The following is a 23,587-nucleotide window of genomic DNA, read 5'->3' on the forward strand; positions in this document are numbered from 1 at the left end:
TTTTAGAACTTGATATGTAGGCAATTAATTGTTAAGAAGGTGCTAATCACTTCGTTTTTGTTAACGTGTCAGGAACGCTTGGTATGTAATTGTATAATATTTGTTATTATGTACCTACAGACCGTGGAGATCTGAGTTAAACTCGTAAGGAAAATATTGTAAAAGTATATATATTAAATAAATTGTGGCTAATTGAGAACATTTCTGTTGCAGGTGAGCTTGTGAGGCAGATTCTAATCGTAAGTACTGATAAAATTTCTGAAATTTACTTAATTCGGTCACTTTGTGAAATTATGAACTGTCCACCGGAAAATTTAAAAATCATTTACATTCATAAACAGTATTTTTGACCCAAAATCAATAACTCTCTAGGAATGTTATAATAAAATACCGCAGGTTTAAATAAAATGGTTGTGAACAGATTAATCGTGCATAAAATTAAATAAAAGGAAATATTTCCAGAGGAAAACCTCTCATAAAAAGATTAGAAACGATGACGGCAGTCCAGAAATATCGGTGTACCGTGGAGAGTACCTAAAGAAGACTTAACTAACAAATCCCTCTGTTCCTTTACCAGCTTAAGTCCACCCATCAAAATTACGACGGAAAAATGGGATTTATAATTCCTTTTGTATTAACGGAATACTGAACTACCCATTATTATCTCCTGTTTTAGGTACTAAGAAGACTTATGAGGTAAGCCAACGCAAGAGTAATACCTCGTGTTCGAAAAGTAAGAATTCCATTTGCAAGAAAGTTTTCCCTTTAAACTGCACATAATTGTCTCAGAGAAACTAGAAGAACGTTGAGAGATCTCATATATGTTTTGGCAAATAGGGTATAGATCACAGACATCACTAATGAAGTTATGGCAGAGTATTGAATGTAATAATGGATTTGGTGTATATCTAAAATATTATTTCATGACTAACATCCGTATCGTGTGAACATTATTTGCTTGTTTTGTTAAGATTTTTGTAAAAGTTCTTTGAATAAAATGATTTTGTTCCAAATAATATTTTTTTGTTTGGCTATGACTGAAAAATGATACGTAAGTAGCTTATGCTTAAATTTGATATTGTAGTTGCTTCAAAATCAACCACCACGTCGGTCGTAAACAATCAATTAATTTGGCGTTGATTTATATGTATAAATACTTGTACAATTAAATTTAAGAATAAATCGAAAAATCCAAAAGATGAAGAAGAAATTGTCAATAAATCAGGCATATATAAAATATAATGACTACAACAAAAACTACATTGGACAGAAATAAAGAAAAATTCATACAAGATATAAAGAACATTGCTCCCACATAAAATTCAACACAGAAGAAAAATCGATAGTCACAAAACCACTATACTAATACTGGATACACTATATCAAAAGAAAACCAATAACTAGGAAAAAAATGTTAACACACCTAGATATTTAATGCATGGCAATCCCATTACATAAATCAAGCAAATACAGAAAATTTATTAAATCAAGAACATGGGACCAATACAAAATTCAATATTACTTTTACCAAGATTACAAAAATAACATTCAAAAGTTATATAGTATGTCCATTAATTTTTTAATTTTATTTTACACTCTACACCACACAGGGCAAATTAATATTGTAATCATTATGTCTAATTATTATTACAAACAAATTTACTTTTTGTATTTACTTAGGTGATGTGTCTGACGAAGATAGCCTTGCTATCGAAAACCCTCGCAAAAACAAATGTTTTAAGTATTGGTTGGTGTGTTCTAATTTTAGTTATTAAATTAATAATAGCCAATACAAGCTCCATCTTCAACATCAAATACACAGTTGAATTTCTCTTTCGCAAAGAAAGTATCTTCTGTGATTCCGCGATTTTTGATCGTAATGAGTTTTTCTTGAACGGACACTCCTATTTATATGAAGAGATCAAAGACTCAGATCCCAATTTTCCCGTTACACCACAAGGTTAATTTACCAAGAAGATTGCCAGAGCCGTCGTATCACATATAGGTTAACAAGAAATGTCGTTTAGTGACAGAGATCAAAGAAGTCACGTGTTGACGATGGACGACTTAAGACAGCACTGATACTTTTGATGGTTCGCAGAACATCGTTTCGTCATTGATTATTATCATCCTTGAACACTTACATACCAAGAAATACGGTTGTTAGTAGTAAGAGTTAAAGTTTCCCTTAGTATAAGAGTGTACAATTTCATTTTCCTCAAAGTAACCGATTAATTTTCTTACCTAGTTTATTTTTATTTCAAGAAATATCTACACACAAAATTTAATTTGGTAAAAGTACTTCGTCTTTTATAAACCGCAAATACTGAAAAAATAATTATTTCCTTGTACACCTTTTGCTAGGTCTTACACTGTACAATTAAAATTGCAGTTTACAAGGATTTTAAACCAAATAGTTTGTTTATTTTAGTACTACTTAAAGTGCTAGACAAACCGATATGTAGTTTTATTCGTTACACTTAAAGTGCTAGACAAACCGATATGTAGTTTCATTCGTTACACTTAAAGTGCTAGACAAACCGATACGTAGTTTCATTCGTTACACTTAAAGTGCTAGACAAACCGATATGTAGTTTCATTCGTTACACTTAAAGTGCTAGACAAACCGATATGTAGTTTCATTCGTTACACTTAAAGTGCTAGACAAACCGATATGTAGTTTCATTCGTTACACTTAAAGTGCTAGACAAACCGATATGTAGTTTCATTCGTTACACTTAAAGTGCTAGACAAACCGATATGTAGTTTCATTCGTTACTCTTAAAGTGCTAGACAAACCGATATGTAGTTTCATTCGTTACACTTAAAGTGCTAGACAAACCGATATGTAGTTTCATTCGTTACACTTAAAGTGCTAGACAAACCGATATGTAGTTTCATTCGTTACACTTAAAGTGCTAGACAAACCGATATGTAGTTTCCATTCGTTACTCTTAAAGTGCTAGACAAACCGATATGTAGTTTCATTCGTTACACTTAAAGTGCTAGACAAACCGATATGTAGTTTCATTCGTTACACTTAAAGTGCTAGACAAAATGATATGTAGTTTCCATTCGTTACTCTTAAAGTGCTAGACAAACCGATATGTAGTTTCATTCGTTACACTTAAAGTGCTAGACAAACCGATATGTAGTTTCATTCGTTACACTTAAAGTGCTAGACAAACCGATATGTAGTTTCATTCGTTACACTTAAAGTGCTAGACAAATGATATGTAGTTTCATTCGTTACACTTAAAATGCTAGACAAACCGATATGTAGTTTAATTCGTTACACTTAAAAGTTTATAGTTTTATTGTCTAACAACCTAATTAATATTTCATAATCAGTTAACCGCGTGTCCACTATGACCTCGATAGTACATTTTATGAATATTTACTGCTTATTTAGTTGTAAATATGATGACCAAAGAAATTCTACCCTTAAAACCTTACAAATTGATTGTAAAGAAAACGGGAAAATATGATCGTTTAAGGAAACTATAATGCCTACATTAAAAAAAACCCACTTTGAACATTATTTTTAAGACATATGGTTAGTCACCATGAATCAAGATCCATCCTTTGACGCTATAATAGTAACAAGCAATGTATAATCTACCAATAAATTGCTTGTTGTATTTCTATTTATATACTGGTTGCAGAAAGCTTAATTCTATCTTATTCTTACGGATATGAGTATAGTTTCAGAAAAATATATATTGTACAAATATGCAGAATACATTACAGACTTGTATTGTAATTAGAACTCTCCCCACCCACCAAGTTTCAGTACTACAGAAAATTAGTTTTGGAGAATGAAATCAAGAATTTAAATAAGTATTTATCACCTTGTCTAAAATCTACAAGTTCTTTGTAAATGCAGACCAATGAAAGAAATATGAAACATCATTTTATTTAAAACAAATCCAGAGATACTTGGAAAGGTTCCAAACATTTCCGATATCGTCGAATCGTCCAAAACGCAGTAATGGTTGGATTCTGTGAGCATTCCGTTTTTATGAGTTTATTCCGACCTCTTCAACCCATTTTCTGTCATGTTTCCAATAGTCAGCGGTATATATTAATTGGAACTGCCCATCCCAAGTGTTTAATTTCAACGAACAGTTCGATTACCTTTATAGGGTTTTCATATAAATTGAACTCAATTTATTTGGAAGTAGTTTCGTGACTAGTGAAGTGCCTAAGTATAGATATGACTAGTTTAGCACAAATACTTCAAGACCAATAAATTTTAAGGTGAGCATAAATTATACGAACAAATTCAAGTTTTTAATTAATGTCAACATTTATTTTTAACCTTATCGTATACATGTGGGAAGTTTTTAGAAACAATCATAGTTAAACTATATTAGGTAAAAACTTCACGTAAAACTTACATTATATTTGTTAACTTTATTTTACGTACAGGATTTATGTTAAACTTATTAATTCACTAACGCATGCTATTAGGTTGGCCACGATGTAGGATATGTAGGTATTTGTTGAATTGGTTAATAAAAAGGGATGGTAAATAGTAGTATTTAATATTGACAAGAAAAGCACTTTTTTACAATGTTTAACGGATATTTCAGTCTAACATAGACGGCGTATTGTACGCAATAAAGTTAAACAATACATAAACACTTTAGAGGTTGAAATTACTTTCATCCTTTTTAGTAAATTTAGGATGATGTCGAGAATAGAGATCATAAATTGCCTTCTAAAATTAATTTTAACTCTGGCAATAATGTTACGAGAATTTGTAGCCACATTTTACCAGTTTACTGCACAACATTCTTACAATAACGGCATATTTACTAGAGTTACAATTATTAAAGCAGTATATTAAACGTAAAGATGAAACAAAACCAATCCACCTACGTGTGTGGTCTCCCAATTCAGGTGCGTTTGTAGAAAATGTTGGTAATGAAAAGTAAACGCGAGGCTCGCAGTTATCATTCTCGTAGGGGCTTTCATTTGTGCAAATAGCGCGGCTGTTACCTTTATTGCCGGTGACTTCTGTATGACGTTATTCTTTCGTCCTCTGCCTTACTTTTTATACCACGATACAAATCCTTTACTGTGAAATATTAGAAATTTGTACGTTATAATATGAAATATACACCTGAATGTGCAGAGCAATCATCATAAGCACCGGCCGTGTGACGCCCGGGAGCAGCAGAGCGCCGATGGCCGAGCGGTCTAACACGTGGGACTTTGAGTATGAGTTAGAGATAGCGCAGGTTCAAACCCTGTATGTGACCTTAGCACTTTTATAAGTGCCATCGACCTTGAACTGTACAGACTCTCCTCCGTATGCTGTTTGTTGATATCCTGCCACTATATTTAAAAAAAGAAAATAATTAACAACTTGAAAGTCAAAACAATAAACGTTAGTAAGTTCAGAGCGATCGGAAAGCGCATGCACTTCACGATTAAGGCGCACAAACACATCAGTGACGGTAGTGGACATGCGAGAAAATATATGGTAATATCCTTCCATTGTCAAATATTATTAGTCAATGAACAACTAAACAAGTCCCGTTGTGTAAAATCTACGTGGTTTTTGCGTAAAATGAATTCTATTTTAAAGTTATAACTGTACTTTTGAGCGTATAATTTTAATTAATGCTTGGCCTCGTTTTATTTATTGTAACACACTGACTTTTTACTCATATAGACACTGAATAATAGGGTATATGAAGGGATCATGAAATACCCTTCGGGCAAGGTCGAAGTACTGATCGTATGAGGCTTTTGTCTTAAAGTACCAAATTCAAAATACTTTATTAGTTACGATGGTTAATTTATAGCAGACATTTAATATATTGTTTTTGAAACTATAGAAACTTCCTAGGCCAAACCGTTTAAACGATAGCTAGTTGTGGAAGTTAAACAGATTAATAAAAAATCAGGTTTAAAAAAATAAATTTAGCTTGTTGTATAAAACTTATTGTTGTTGTATGTGCCGTGACGCAGATAAAGATGTAATCTGGTTTAAAAAAAACTACCAATTCAATAAGTTTATTTAGTATATACTGAAAAATCCGAATAGATATCTTTATAAATTAATAAAAATGGGTGCAATATTTAAATATCATTACGTTCTTACATTTATGCAACATGTGGCTAATAAAATACATTTTAGTTGCAATACTGTTTTTGGGAGTTGATATCCGGTAATTACTGGGAAAATTGTAGTTATCTTTGCACGATCGACTCTGTCCAATATGGAGACCGTTACATGTGGAATACCATTGTGTATATTATGTTACAAAACATAATTTATTTTTAAGGCACTGTTAAATGTTTTAATTTAAATTATAAACAAGCATTATTATTAGTATATTACCAATTAATAAATATACCTTTTTGTAAAGTCCAAAAACAGATAAGTCTTACTAAAGCAATAATAATGCAACGTAATAACAATGTAACTCAGGGATTTTTCTTAGACTTTAAGATCTAAAGAATAAGAGGGCCTAAAATATGCAGTCCATATAATTGTTTTAATTGATTTTGCTATAGTTAATCCTATTTAAAAATATACAATCTAAATTTTTAAAAAAAAACTGCTTGATTGGTATTAAAGACATTGTTTAGATACAATTAACTTATTATTATTAAAGAATACTTTCAAAATTTGTAAGAAACTTCCATATTTTTTAGTTGGTTGAGTGTCGGGAAAGCTTATTACTCAGAAGGTTGTACAAATTCCATTACTGTCTGTCAGTCCGCACGATGTCTCAAACACGAAATGGCATGAAGACTTGACAGTTTGTTAAGAGCAACACGTTATAAGAGCTTATAACGTTATTTGTTGAAGGCTTCACGTTATAAGAGCAACACTGAGTCGATGGGGTACATGTTGCTACTTGGAATTTGGATGAACGTTAGCGGATATTTTACATTGATCTTATGAGTAACCATGATAGGAACGAGGAAATAAGAGAATAAACAAGTTTTAAACAAACTCAGTACAATCAGATGAGGTTTCCGCCTGTAACATTTTCATTCATAAAAGTAAAACAAAGAATAATAGAGTGGAAAGTAAACATTAAAAACTGTGACAATATTTGATTTGAGCGCAATCTTTCATTGTAGTAACCTTCCTAGCTCACCGGAACTTCTATTATTTGAAAACTGATATTAAATTTAACTTAATGAACAAAAATGTGAATGTCTGATGTAGAAAGATATCTCGAGAAAGATTTTATCCGTAACTTTTAACTTTGCATTAAACTTCGGTTCTAAATAAAAAAGATATTATATGATGATGGTGCATTTCCAATCTTGGAATTTGGCTGAACGTTTTTGACAGAATGATACCTATCTGTCCGCAGGTCATTTCAAGAATTGAGTAATTAAGAGATCTATAAATATGAAATTTAATAAGCAACCTCAGCTAAGCCTGTTCTCCACACGTGGAGTGGTGTACTCCTACGTCGCGGTAATAAATATATATGTACAAATAAATAACTATGGAATGAATTTCGTAAGAATTTAGTCCTCTGATTTCATTTCTGCGGTATTCTACCTGTCCTACATTGTTCGTAATTATTCCGATACTCATCAGTGCATTCGTACCCAGCTTGATCAGCACCGTTGATTGAAGGTAACGAAGTAACCGCCAGGAACTCGGAATTAAATTTTACTTGCTCGTTCTGTTTTTTAGTATTTTATGTTATATAGCGCCGTTCCAGTGTAAAACTATTACTATCACATTGCTATTCATTTAAACAACTATTTGGTTATATATTCTTAGGTGTTATTAAAATTCACCCGCTTAACAAGGCTAAACTAATTTAAAACAGAATATGTTTGTGGTCGTGAAGTTAGCTGGGAAACCCATATTATGGCGACAAACAGTGCTCAGTTACAGATATGTTTGAAGAGAGTGCAGGGGAGTTCTGCAGCAGTCCAGGCTTATCATCCTTGATATTGCTTGGTTCCTATCCAACTCCCTGAGGCAACACTTTTATTGCTATGAAATCATGGTTAAACACGCGCCCAGACGGCATGGATAGAGCTAAGTACCGATAAGGGTTATCTTTAGTGGTCCACTCCGTGGTAGTATAGATCGTAGACATTTGTACTCAAAAGTCTTTAATATGCCTTTTCCGGAGACTAGAAAACTACTACGTGTTAAATATATTTCGTCATCCCACTAACAGTGTTAAGTATTTCAAGTAGTATATATAGGGTGATTCCAATAAAAGTGCTCATTTTTTCGCGGTTGATAGAGGATGTGAGTACAAACATGTTTTGTCCAATACACATAAGGTCGCAAATATTTCGTTTCTGAGAAAATTGAGAATTTATGAAAGTAATATAAATATCTTATATTATAATTTATTAAAGGTCATAACTGAAGTCATACAGTATCCAAACAAATTCAAAGGCTTGTAATTTGCAGTGATCTGCACATCAAGTCCTTTTCAGAGAAAACCGGACTGTTATCAGACCTTTCCTTGTTTATTGTTTAGTTTTATCTAACCACGCAACTTGTTAATGTGGTTAGATTATATTCCTTAATAATCTTGTTTGTAAAGTTTATATTTTTTTGGAATAAATCTCATTATCTCTCATCTCATTATCTCAATTTCCTGATTCCATAGCTCACAATATTGATACTGCCAAAAGCGTACCTTATCTTTAGATGTGTTCCATTCGCTCTGTTATAAATGTGAATTGAACAATTTATGACCTTTACATATATATTTAGCTCTTGGAGTCATATAACATTGCCTTATCGTTTAATTTATGTAACATACCAATACATCATTTCAAACAGTATACATATGTTAGTTCCCTAGAATTTTGAGCACATTAATTCTTAATTCATTTACTACATTGAAGCTACTTACAGGCAGTGGTGTACTACTGGAATGTTAATTTTTAGTTTGTCACACCCTTGCGTTTGTTAGAAATCAGTTATGAGGTGTGTAGTTTGTAGTTGGCACGGTATACTACAAATATCCTTACATTCATACGTCCGGTAGTAGAGGAGTAATGCATGGCCATTAGGCAGGGAAAGGTCAGAAACAAACTACATCAACATTATTCTGTACAATGGATAGTTATTTTATGTTATCATAGTAGATGAAAAATCAAAACTTTTGTAACTTAACAAATACTCGATCGAGTAAATGTATCTATAATAACAGCAACATATTTGATAGGAACAAATACTACGTATTGGAAGAAGTCTGAATGCAATCCTCTTTTTACGAAGAAACTTAGGTAAACATTTCCAATTTAAGTAAAGATCAGATGAATATATTACAGTTATACAGGATATGAAAATTGTTATTGAAGTCGAGTACTTCTATGAATATGGGTTTTATGAGACTTCATTTATATCTAATGCCAGGGCTTTGGCCAGCTTGCATTTCGTCTCTTCCTGCATTTTTCTTATCACCAAAAATCTTAATTAGCAATGTCGTACAATAAAAGTTTCTATGGATGTTCATGTAGGAACCCATAAAAACTTTTACCAACAGCAACAACACAGGATAAAGTTGTTGTTTTTTTTTTCAACCACATTACCGAATCGGTAACCTTTTAAAAGTACCTAACTTTAAACTGAAGGATGGCTAGTTTTACTTCTGTTAGAGAAAATGTTTTTCCAGATTTAGTCGTTGAGAGATGAAATACAAGTGGGCAGGAGCATTTCTGACCTCAGTGGTGTCTACAGGTATATCAGAATTTGGGAAATAACTCCCAACGATGCCTGTGTTGAAGGTGCTCTGATAATGAAAGTTCAGGCGATAGTGCAGTGAAAACAAAAAGGATGTGGAAATAGGAAATGTTTCCTAACATGCTCACTGTTCTGTTAAATTTGCATGACCACATCTTGTTTACGCTACTGCTTTTTGGCCTGTTGCAATGAGGCAGAGTACGGTAATTCTGAGGCCATTTGTCTCGATTTACATCACTGAACATATAACTTCATATTCCCGCTTCCAGTTAATTGGCATATGGTGCCTCTCTTTGAGCTGATAATCGTGGATGCACTGTATATGGTAATGGAGTATTCTATTTATTATAATTCAAATGCTTTACGAGGCATTCGAATAAGTATTCATTAAAGCGATTGGAATTATTCGGCCGGTGCACTTCTGAACCACTAACGGGTGAACTATTCATTACGATTTACTACAACTGTTTTATCCGGTTTTCATTGATTTATTCCCAAGCATTTCGAATAACTATTCAATAACAAGTACTCACATATTTCTAGTACCGACTGTGGATATGTTATCCAAATATAAATTACAAGTTACGTTCAGAATGTGTGCGTTTGTTTTTTTGTGTTTTTTTTTTTAACTTTTACAGTGGTTTTACAATAAACTAACAAGAGAAAACATTCAAACTTTTTGATTTAAAATCTACCATTTTATAAATGTAAAACAATTAAAGTGATGATTTGTGTGATAAAAATATCTTGTTCCTTACATTGGATTAACAAAAACTATTTATAATACATATTAGTTGAAAATATTTATAACAGAAAATAATAAAGTTTGACTATTTTTATTATCAAAATAAATATGAATCACGCCTTTGTTAACAAGGAGTACTCGGCAGATATTCTTGTGATCATATTTACATCACTCATTCGCAAGTAGTTTAAATCATTCATTAGTTATATTCGACAAGCATAGTTCTATGCAAAACAGGCCACTGAATCCTATCTGCGGTAAAACATATGTATAAAACTATTCGATTTATTTTAAAAGTATTCTAATAAAATATACTTTTTTCGAATTACTGAATATTTTCTATTCAATCCTCTCCCCACACTAATGCCCACTTTAAATATACTAGAAATACACAATTGGTTATGAAGTATTTTCTTTATTTCAGTACACCGGTATGAGTTTGCCTGCAGCACTCCTTGCCGACCGTTTAACATCACTTAGTGTTCTCCAGGTTGTTGTCCCCTTGGTTCACTTAGGAACAGATTAGTGTATATGCGCTAAGTGATGCAGTATAGCCCACCACCATGCACTCTCTTAGCCAACACAAGATATGTCACTTGAATTGTCGTGTAAGTTATAGTACAGTATATGTTGTGGATGGAATACACCATTTGACAATAAGAAACGGTTCTAAGTGTTATAGTCGTTGCAGATCCCTGGCTTTCTGGGACACTCGTGACGAGTCACGTGACAGCTGACTGTAATGACGTCATTGCCACTTCAGTCCTGCCAACCTTTATGGTGGTATTACTGAAGTATAGCTTTTGATGAAAACAATAGCGGTAGTAAAGGCAAGCAACGTACTACTCTAGCTTTCTTAATGGCTTCCAGTGCTTAATGGTATCGTTTTATGGTGGTATTACTGAAGTATAGCTTTTGATGAAAACAATAGCGGTAGTAAAGGCAAGCAACGTACTACTCTAGCTTTCTTAATGGCTTCCAGTGCTTAATGGTATCGTTTTATGGTGGTATTACTGAAGTATAGCTTTTGATGAAAACAATAGCGGTAGTAAAGGCAAGCAACGTACTACTCTAGCTTTCTTAATGGCTTCCAGTGCTTAATGGTATCGTTTTATGGTGGTATTACTGAAGTATAGCTTTTGATGAAAACAATAGCGGTAGTAAAGGCAAGCAACGTACTACTCTAGCTTTCTTAATGGCTTCCAGTGCTTAATGGTATCGTTTTATGGTGGTATTACTGAAGTATAGCTTTTGACTCTAGCTTTCTTAATGGTGTGCTTAATGGTATCGTTTTATGGTGGTATTACTGAAGTATAGCTTTTGATGAAAACAATAGCGGTAGTAAAGGCAAGCAACGTACTACTCTAGCTTTCTTAATGGCTTCCAGTGCTTAATGGTATCGTTTTATGGTGGTATTACTGAAGTATAGCTTTTGATGAAAACAATAGCGGTAGTAAAGGCAAGCAACGTACTACTCTAGCTTTCTTAATGGCTTCCAGTGCTTAATGGTATCGTTTTATGGTGGTATTACTGAAGTATAGCTTTTGATGAAAACAATAGCGGTAGTAAAGGCAAGCAACGTACTACTCTAGCTTTCTTAATGGCTTCCAGTGCTTAATGGTATCGTTTTATGGTGGTATTACTGAAGTATAGCTTTTGATGAAAACAATAGCGGTAGTAAAGGCAAGCAACGTACTACTCTAGCTTTCTTAATGGCTTCCAGTGCTTAATGGTATCGTTTTATGGTGGTATTACTGAAGTATAGCTTTTGATGAAAACAATAGCGGTAGTAAAGGCAAGCAACGTACTACTCTAGCTTTCTTAATGGCTTCCAGTGCTTAATGGTATCGTTTTATTCGTTTTTCAGTATATTTTTACTTCTTATGTCAATTAATATTACTTTAATTTAAATATTTTTACAGTAAATATAAAAAAAGAACACGTAATCCATTGTAAAGACTCTTGTAAGGTTAATATTGGAAAGCCCCAAAGCAAAGCTGTATTCAGCCTACTCTCAACCCACAAAATACAATTGATACCAATTATGTGTATAAAAAATAGTTTTAAACACTCTAGTTGACGTATACATATCTGAAAATTATTTTACTAATATAGACGGGTTGACGTTCAATCCTTTAACCTAAAAAGGTTTTTGCTGTCAACGATATGTTTAATTTAAAAATACCGTTATGTTTAATCTAGAATGTTAGTACGTAAAAATACAGTTTTTAACATTAGATGGTTATAGAAAACATTAGATAGTTATACAAATCATGCCTTCTGCGAGATATAACACCAATATACGTACTGCACGAGAAGTAAGTTTAAAGGCAACCTGTTTAAGTAGAGAACTATTTAATGTTTATGTTGAAGCTCCGGGTCTAGCTTTAGTGAGAAAGTTTATTTGTTATTTTCCACCAAATGTTTTCACCCTGTTAAAGTGTTCTAAGGAAGAGGACTAATAAGTCTGCATTTTATTTATTTATTTATTTTTTTTTTTTTCAGAACAATATTTTCTAATTATTTTTGTTAATCAAAATGTGTTTTTACAGTACAAATATAATTTAAAGCGGTATTAATAATATATCATTAAGCAGTAATCTAATTGCAATCACTAAAGCAATTATCAGTTATGCTGCTAATAAGTCACTTGTTTCATTGTATTGTAACAGTTTCTGCGAAAATCGAATAACATTATTCCAGTGTAATTATTCCAAATGTTCAATTTCATTATTATACTATAGAACCCATTATAGTATTACATACATGGATAAGCAAATAATATAACATAAATCAGTAATGCCAGTATAATATATGGGGCTACGATTGTGTATTAAGCTTAATGGCGGATCGTGGCCAGCAAATCTCGCAATAAAACGCGCTTTGCGGCCGGAGCGGGATATTTATTTCCGTTGTGTTGGTACCGCGACCGCCGCATTTCCGCTTCAGCACGTTTTTCGCACCATTCAGCCTGGTGAATAAACATTTCCTGTCGCGGGCTTGCCTGGTCGGCGGCGGAGCTACAACACGTCGAGGCTACGAGATTATACTCGTACATTACATAAACCATTGTCTCTAATCGCAGTGCGATGTAATCATTTTGAGTTTGCACCCGAAATTATAAACCAGGAATGATACGAGCTAGCTAAGAGTTAAATTATTACGGACGCCTTTATTACGGAGCGACATGCACACCGTGTCGGTGTCTGTCCGTCTGATCATGTGTGCGTTAGTTGTGGGAAGGCCGCAGAGGCTTGTAGAGAGAAATTATATTGATTTTCAGTGAACAGATCAAATGAAGTCCGTCCGCCCGTCTTTCAGTTCTTGAAACTTGGTACATATTCTTGTCTTATTGATTTTTGGGTCAAAAAGGTACGCCTGTTTGTCTATCCGTCTGTGCGATAAATGGTGATAAAAAAAATCCCAGAGACTTGAAACTTGGGACATATTCTCATTCTTTTGATTTTTGGGTAAAAAATAGCACGTCCATCTGTCTACTCGTCTGTATCTACTGATAACGTTGCCTCAGAAACGTAGTGTGTAGGTTCTAATTGATATAAGGTAAGGCTGTATTGATTTTGGCGTAATAAGGTCAAGGGTCCTTGATCCAAGGTAGAACTTACCATTAATGTCTGGCTTAAAATGTAAAAGTTCATACTGTCTGGTTCTTTATTCGTTTCTGTGATAACTTTTTGATGGATCCGTTGCATTTGATGATCCTGTAAAATCAGAACGACAATCTTTATTTAATTTTCCCTTTTCGGCTTATATGGCAACGTGAATGTTAATATTTATTTTTAATCATAGTTTGATTTTTCATGTTTTATTATAACAATTTTTTGTTTGTCCGAATTCATATCAACACCTTTAACTTAAAATTATTAAAATTAATTTAAACAGTAGATTAATAATTTATTTGTTTTTATAATATACAATAACAAATTCAGATACAATATAGATTAAATACTATTTTAATAGACTGTGAAGGAGTAATAATGCAATTAAAAAGTTTCAAATTCGGCTTTTCTCAGTTGCAGACTTATTTACTAATTATTCTCAATGACATAACATTTTCATTAACAAGTGGTTGGTAAAGTATACATTGTTATTGATACAGTTAAATCTGTATTCATTTAGAATAACGATAACGGATGAAAATAAATTGCCCAACAAAGAACTCATAAAGTGGATTCATAATCGTTGAAAAGTTTTCAATCAATAATATTGTAGTAAGAAACTTCGAAAGCAGCCCTTGAAAGAAGCTCGTTAAGAGTTGATAGTTTAGTTGACCTTAATACAAACTTGGCAGAAAGAAGTTGCTCGTGAGAAGCGGTCTACGGTCCTCTGAAGACGGAGGTTAGTTACCGAGGAAATATTATTGTAAACTTTCCAGCGCCGAGTTGTAAACTTGTTCTTTCCATTGGCTGGCCACTTCATTTTTAATTAGTACAAGAAACAACAACCGTCTAACTCTCAATTTCTCTGTTGCGTGTAAACAAGAGTTCCTAATTCGGTCTTTTAGTTTAAGTAGCGATAGAAAATTTGGAAAGTAGTCCGAGTATTACAAATTTATAAAACTATCAGTTAAAATAACTTTTGAAAGTTTTAGCAAACGATAGTTGGTATATAAAAGGAGATATCTACATTTAAGGGACACTTTTATCTCTATAGACTTGCATCACAGTTTGTCTGGAGCCGGAAGAGCCCCAGAGGATTCGGCGACACGCGCTCCACAGTCTCATGAGCATCCCGGTCTGCCTGCAATCAGTGTTGTTCCCATTATTCACACACTAGACCCAAAGCAGTAAATCTGTTATTTTATTTTAGGTTAATATTTTGAAGTTTTAGAAAACCGCGTTTTATGTAATCAAAATAGAGTCGAAACACGAAATGGTTACGACATTCCTGACTTTGGTATGCACTGTTAAATAATGAATGACCTGCCGTCAAGATACATCTAAACGGCGTAGATCTAGCAGAGACTAGAGCCCGCCGATTACCAGTTTCATTCATGGTTTATGTTCTACAAGCTGCTACTGAACGGCGTAGATCTAGCAGAGACTAGAGCCCGCCGATTACCAGTTTCATTCATGGTTTAAGTTCTACAAGCTGCTACTGAACGGCGTAGATCTAGCAGAGACTAGAGCCCGCCGATTACCAGTTTCATTCATGGTTTATGTTCTACAAGCTCCTACTGAACGGCGTAGATATAGCAGAGACTAGAGCCCGCTGATTACCAGTTTCATTCATGGCTTATGTTCTACAAGCTGATGCTGAACGGCGTAGATCTAGCAGAGACTAGAGCCCGCCGATTACCAGTTTCATTCATGGTTTAAGTTCTACAAGCTGCTACTGAACGGCGTAGATCTAGCAGAGACTAGAGCCCACTGATTACCAGTTTCATTCATGGCTTATGTTCTACAAGCTGCTACTGAACGGCGTAGATCTAGCAGAGACGAGAGCCCGCTGATTACCAGTTTCATTCATGGCTTATGTTCTACAAGGTGCTACTGAACGGCGTAGATCTAGCAGAGACTAGAGCCCGCTGATTACCAGTTTCATTCATGGTTTATGTTCTACAAGCTGCTACTGAACGGCGTAGATCTAGCAGAGACTAGAGCCCGCTGATTACCAGTTTCATTCATGGTTTATGTTCTACAAGCTGCTACTGAACGGCGTAGATCTAGCAGAGACTAGAGCCCGCTGATTACCAGTTTCATTCATGGTGTATGTTCTACAAGCTGCTACTGAACGGCGTAGATCTAGCAGAGACGAGAGCCCGCTGATTACCAGTTTCATTCATGGCTTATGTTCTACAAGCTGCTACTGAACGGCGTAGATCTAGCAGATACTAGAGCCCGCTGATTACCAGTTTCATTCATGGTTTATGTTCTACAAGCTGCTACTGAACGGCGTAGATCTAGCAGAGACTAGAGCCCGCTGATTACCAGTTTCATTCATGGCTTATGTTCTACAAGCTGCTACTGAACGGCGTAGATCTAGCAGAGACTAGAGCCCGCTGATTACCAGTTTCATTCATGGTTTATGTTCTACAAGCTGCTACTGAACGGCGTAGATCTAGCAGAGACTAGAGCCCGCTGATTACCAGTTTCATTCATGGTTTATGTTCTACAAGCTGCTACTGAATGGCGTAGATCTAGCAGATACTAGAGCCCGCTGATTACCAGTTTCATCCATGGCTTATGTTCTACAAGGTGCTACTGAACGGCGTAGATCTAGCAGAGACGAGAGCCCGCTGATTACCAGTTTCATTCATGGCTTATGTTCTACAAGGTGCTACTGAACGGCGTAGATCTAGCAGAGACTAGAGCCCGCTGATTACCAGTTTCATTCATGGTTTATGTTCTACAAGCTGCTACTGAACGGCGTAGATCTAGCAGATACTAGAGCCCGCTGATTACCAGTTTCATTCATGGTTTATGTTCTACAAGCTGCTACTGAACGGCGTAGATCTAGCAGAGACTAGAGCCCGCTGATTACCAGTTTCATTCATGGTTTATGTTCTACAAGCTGCTACTGAACAAAATGTGGAAAGCTCCCGAATACAGTTCCATCATTCTGTGTCCATTGTGTCACTCTTGGACTATACCGATTACAAACATATGTCAATTACTCATATTCAAGTTTTTACAAATTTATTAAACTCCTTTACGACTCGAAAATTTGTATATTCACGATTGCCGCAATACATCAACTGTAACAATAATGTGGGGTTCGAAATAATGTACTAAAGTGAAAATATAAACGTTTAAAAAATATGTCGAGTTTATTTAAATTGTGACGTCTTCTAAATCGTTGCTTGTTCAATCCAAAGCGGAGAAATAAACCTATGAACTTGTACTGAATGACGGAATAAAATAGTCATAATTAAAATTGATAAACAGGTTTTGCTTCAAAATGATCAAATACAACAAGGTAAGACTACGCCACACCACTTGTCGCTTAATCAGCAAAATTTCAGGGTTTTCTACGTAGAAATGAAGTTTAGTCCAAAATGTCATGTATACAGATGAAATGTTTTCTCGGGATATCATGTCAAATGATAAATTCACATTTGTATTTATTAAATTCGGTTTAATATCCGTGTTTGAGTACTAAAATTCTACACACCAAGTCACCGTTAAATTATGTTGTATGTGTTGGAATAATTAGGGTACTTGTGTAATATGTTATAGTTAAAATCTCTTACGAGTGTACTGAGTTTGTTTACTAATGTATTTATTCTACTATATTCTTCGTTCCATTATGATTAAACCAGTGTAAAAGTATTTGCTAAGGCTCAGCAAATGTCCAAGGAGTGACGCACCATAATCGAACTTGGTGTTGTCCATTTAGAAATGAATTCTCATGAACAATTTCAAGTTTTTGGATCAGTTCGTTTTCGAGATACCGTACGGACATACAGACAAAAATGAAATTTTGTCAACTTTTCGAGTGATACGCTTCGCAAACGCTCAGCCAACTAGACAATATGGAAGAAATAACAATTTCCAAAAAAAATCCAAGAGATGTTTGGAAGATTTGATGTAGCATCTTGCCAGTTAATATGGATGATGCATTGTTACTTTCCATGGAAATCTACACATAGTTGATATGGCTTACGTGTTTTAAAAGTTAGTAGGTCACGATTTTAAAATATCCAAAACATGTAAATATTTATAATTCTAAAAACCTTGAACTCGATTACATCAACGTTTGGAAATGATTAGAAACTACATGATTTATGAAGCAGTTTCCTCAATGGCATTTCTCCGTTATCTCAAAACTAACTGTGCAAACAGTGGAGGCCTACTTGAGTAAACTCATATTGACCTGATACCGGCGCTGTTATCTATACTGTTTACTCTGATGTGTTATATAAGCCCATAAACACGACGGCTGTTTGCGATCCGTGCCAGGTTTGGCCTTGCGTTTGTGTCTCAAATATTACAATGTGTAGAAAGTTTGTCAAAATCACCTTACATAATTGTACCACGAGGGTCATCCGGAAAGTAAAATCCGTTTCCCGGTAACTATTGGAGCTGCGAGGGAATAGCTCAGTGCACATGCCTTGCGTACGAGTTTACACCATTTGCAGTGAAATACAAATACATTTATAGTCGTATGACAACTACAAATTGTATGACGGTGTCAATATCTTACAATTGTTGTAATAAAGTAAAAAGACAAGGATCCTAGATTTATTCAATGATAAAAGGAAATAGCCTAAACAAAGGAATCCAATCAAGACAATCGGTTTAAAGCGTAATTGTAATACATCCACGCTACAAACTCCCCAACTCAGTAAAACCACCGCGCCAACAAGTGCTCCCTCAATTTCAGTTTGAATTCCGATTTTTTTAAAGCATTTTAGGCAATCAGGACGCCTCAAAAGAACCTGGTGCCGACATAAAGAGACAAACCTGCAGCCAATGCCGACTTGTGCGGTCTCTCGAAGGTTCACATGTGAGTGTTATGCCCGTGTATCGCGGATCCATCAACCACTGATACACTATTGTATTTTGCGAACACAGAAGCTAAAAAACGTGTATTGCTGGTAGTGTTAACATGTTTAATTCTTTGAATGCATTTTTACAAATTTCTCGTTTACCCAGGCTCGATTTTGTGATACAAAAACTCTATTAATCTATTACTAAATCTATTTAGATTCATGTCTCTTAAAAATTGCCAAATTTAAAGCTTTTTCATATAAATAGTTTTCTTTTTTTATCTTACCTTTGTTAAAAATAGAAAAGTCCTTATATATATGATAGTAAGTCAAACATTTTCTTTATATCAAGAATCGGTCATATGCCTTGAGATATCTGTATAATCTGCAAGGCTTGCATAGTTTTAATTCTATATTTCTTGTCAAGGTTTGTCTGTCTCATATTTATTTTTCCACCTTGCAAATACATATTGCAAAGGATTTGCTTAAATTTATTCATTGGTTTAAACATGTACATGTTATTCAGTTGCTTTAAGACGTTTTATAGAACATAAGTGGCCATATTTAATATTTATCTTGAAGGTTTAGTAAATACAGAATGTGAATAAGGTTATAACTTTAAGCTCACGCCATAATTTAGCACTTTTGGACTTATACACAAAACAATCTCTGAGTTACATAACTACTATAGTAAATCTCGATATTTATATACCTCATACCAGTAGCCTATATATTTTTGCAGTTGGTTGACCTATTTTAGTATAGTTATCTTGGTTGTCCAATGCTACGCAATTTCGGACATGACTTTATGAAGTAGGGGTACGTATACGCTTTTAATAATAAGGTTGACTTCAAAATCATGTTTTAAGAATGTATATGTTTTTTTTATTTTTGGGGCTCTTTTGAAGTACGTTTTATTTTAAATGAGTGGTTAGATGCAAGGACCTGCACAGACTTTTAATACCCGTCCATTGAGATGACCTACTCCTACAAGGAAGATTACAGTCAGTCCTTTGGCTCTTCCTTGCTTAATAAAGATGAGTCGGGTATTTTTATTGACGTTGTTTGTGTTGGTACTTTGGTATTACCAGAAGGTCACTCTGACCCTTTTTACTACTTGTTATTACACGATATAAGTACGTTTAGATTAAAGAATCATAAAAATGTTACTAGTAGTACCAAAATAATGTCCCACATTGTCCAACATTTTGCGACGTCAGATCACGTTACACGATGTGGTGTGACTTGAGGGCGGGAAAAAACCCGTTGGAATGCCCCTGGCCAACAGTGCGAGCGTCAGCAGCACTTTCAGGGTGTCAGACACTACAAATGTATTTTTTTTATTTATTGGTAAATAAACACCATTATCTAATGGATATTAATGGCTTTCTGGTATTAAATAGAGACCCTCTCTCCGGGTCAAAAACCCTGGGAAACTGAGAACAAAGGGTAGAATTAGCTGTATTGTGCACTGAAAGGGTTCGGATACTACAAAGTAACCCTGGAGAAGGACAATAGCGAGCTATGAACAACAGGACGCTGTCGCTGACCTTGCCGACTCAAGGTATTTATTTTCGGTCTGTTAAGAGGGAGGAAGTTGATCTCAATGTTAATGACTTTTACGTTCAGTCTAGGTCTCCACGAATACCGTAGATAAATCTATCTAGTTCATATGGAGTGTCATACCGTGAACAACAGGACGCTGTCGCTGACCTTGCCGACTCAAGGTATTTATTTTCGGTCTGTTAAGAGGGAGGAAGTTGATCTCAATGTTAATGACTTTTACGTTCAGTCTAGGTCTCCACGAATACCGTAGATAAATCTATCTAGTTCACATGTCATACCGTGAACAACAGGACGCTGTCGCTGCCCTTGCCGACTCAAGGTATTTATTTTCGGTCTGTTAAGAGGGAGGAAGTTGATCTCAATGTTAATGACTTTTACGTTCAGTCTAGGTCTCCACGAATACCGTAGATAAATCTATCTAGTTCATATGGAGTGTCATACCGTGAACAACAGGACGCTGTCGCTGTCCTTGCCGAGTCAAGGTATTGTCGGTCTGTTAAGAGGGAGGAAGTTGATCTCAATGTTAATGACTTTTACGTTCAGTCTAGGTCTCCACGAATACCGTAGATAAATCTATCTAGTTCATATGGAGTGTCATACCGTGAACAACAGGACGCTGTCGCTGACCTTGCCGACTCAAGGTATTTATTTTCGGTCTGTTAAGAGGGAGGAAGTTGATCTCAATGTTAATGACTTTTACGTTCAGTCTAGGTCTCCACGAATACCGTAGATAAATCTATCTAGTTCACATGGAGTGTCATACCGTGAACAACAGGACGCTGTCGCTGCCCTTGCCGACTCAAGGTATTTATTTTCGGTCTGTTAAGAGGGAGGAAGTTGATCTCAATGTTAATGACTTTTACGTTCAGTCTAGGTCTCCACGAATACCGTAGATAAATCTATCTAGTTCATATGGAGTGTCATACCGTGAACAACAGGACGCTGTCGCTGTCCTTGCCGACTCAAGGTATTTATTTTCGGTCTGTTAAGAGGGAGGAAGTTGATCTCAATGTTAATGACTTTTACGTTCAGTCTAGGTCTCCACGAATACCGTAGATAAATCTATCTAGTTCATATGGAGTGTCATACCGTGAACAACAGGATGCTGTCGCTGTCCTTGCCGAGTCAAGGTATTGTCGGTCTGTTAAGAGGGAGGAAGTTGATCTCAATGTTAATGACTTTTACGTTCAGTCTAGGTCTCCACGAATACCGTAGATAAATCTATCTAGTTCATATGGAGTGTCATACCGTGAACAACAGGATGCTGTCGCTGACCTTGCCGACTCAAGGTATTTATTTTCGGTCTGTTAAGAGGGAGGAAGTTGATCTCAATGTTAATGACTTTTACGTTCAGTCTAGGTCTCCACGAATACCGTAGATAAATCTATCTAGTTCATATGGAGTGTCATACCGTGAACAACAGGACGCTGTCGCTGTCCTTGCCGACTCAAGGTATTTATTTTCGGTCTGTTAAGAGGGAGGAAGTTGATCTCAATGTTAATGACTTTTACGTTCAGTCTAGGTCTCCACGAATACCGTAGATAAATCTATCTAGTTCATATGGAGTGTCATACCGTGAACAACAGGACGCTGTCGCTGACCTTGCCGACTCAAGGTATTTATTTTCGGTCTGTTAAGAGGGAGGAAGTTGATCTCAATGTTAATGACTTTTACGTTCAGTCTAGGTCTCCACGAATACCGTAGATAAATCTATCTAGTTCATATGGAGTGTCATACCGTGAACAACAGGATGCTGTCGCTGTCCTTGCCGAGTCAAGGTATTGTCGGTCTGTTAAGAGGGAGGAAGTTGATCTCAATGTTAATGACTTTTACGTTCAGTCTAGGTCTCCACGAATACCGTAGATAAATCTATCTAGTTCACATGGAGTGTCATACCGTGAACAACAGGATGCTGTCGCTGTCCTTGCCGAGTCAAGGTATTGTCGGTCTGTTAAGAGGGAGGAAGTTGATCTCAATGTTAATGACTTTTACGTTCAGTCTAGGTCTCCACGAATACCGTAGATAAATCTATCTAGTTCACATGGAGTGTCATACCGTGAACAACAGGATGCTGTCGCTGTCCTTGCCGAGTCAAGGTATTGTCGGTCTGTTAAGAGGGAGGAATTTGATCTCAATGTTAATGACTTTTACGTTCAGTCTAGGTCTCCACGAATACCGTAGATAAATCTATCTAGTTCACATGGAGTGTCATACCGTGAACAACAGGACGCTGTCGCTGTCCTTGCCGAGTCAAGGTATTGTCGGTCTGTTAAGAGGGAAGATGGGGACTACAATGTGTATTTATATCACGTTCCAGTCGTGATATAAATAAACAATAATGTTCCTATTTCCATACTAGAAATTTTGCTTATTTCCTAATATAAGAAAAGGTAAACAGTTTATTAAGATATTGATAAACGGGTGTTTAATTTAAATCATGTCTTTAATAAATCAACAGTTCTATTTTTATTGTTTTACGATAACAGTGTTGAATAGCACGTATAATAAAACTATTAAGTAAAGCCTATGGTAATTAACAGCTGTCGTTCTCTTAAGTAATTCAGCGGAATAAAATACACTCATCATAAAGTAATGCATCTTCTAATCCGATCTGCACGGTTTGCTTGAGAATTGTATAATTCTACATCAATGTACGTTGTACATTCTCTAAACACATTATTGATATGAGTTGAAACGATATAATTTTTTTCGTTTGTTAACTGTTTACGACGTGTGTCCGCAATATTGTATGAGTGTGGAAACCAGTACAATGTTTTTTTTTTTTTTTTCAATTCATCCAAACTGAAGGAATTCTGAAAACTATAAGGGAAACAGCAAAGATTAATGGACAGTAATAATATGAATAATAACATAGCAACAAATCTGCGTGGTTATTGTTATTAATATAGTTATTAATTGGCTGCGCTTAAAAATTTGTTTTTGTTGAGAAATTTTTAATGTGTCACAGCTCTCTTATTAGTATAAATAATGGGACTTTTTTTACATGAAATCAGCGTAAAATTCTTTCTAGATTTTAAATTTTATAATCAAAACATTTTCAAGACCAACAAGCACGAATTTGTACGGTTCAATTCGATTGTTTTGTCAAAGGAAAGTAGATATT

General features: G+C 35.0%; 1 protein-coding gene across 3 annotated transcripts in view; it reads left to right on the forward strand.

Moving 5' to 3' along the window:
* LOC124366445 (furin-like protease 1) overlaps nt 1–23,587 on the forward strand; it is a 512,427-nt gene that overhangs the window by 266,317 nt on the left and 222,523 nt on the right. Inside the window, exon 1 of one of the 3 annotated variants that reach the window (XM_046823007.1) lies at nt 224–239. The exons of the other annotated variants lie outside the window; for them this stretch is intronic. The gene's annotated coding sequence lies outside the window, so the exon portion shown is untranslated. Of the gene's footprint in view, nt 1–223; nt 240–23,587 lie in introns of those variants that run through there. 3 annotated transcript variants of the gene reach the window in all.

Source organism: Homalodisca vitripennis, chromosome 7 (assembly GCF_021130785.1).
Source record: "Homalodisca vitripennis isolate AUS2020 chromosome 7, UT_GWSS_2.1, whole genome shotgun sequence".
Taxonomy (NCBI): Eukaryota; Metazoa; Arthropoda; class Insecta; order Hemiptera; family Cicadellidae; genus Homalodisca; species Homalodisca vitripennis.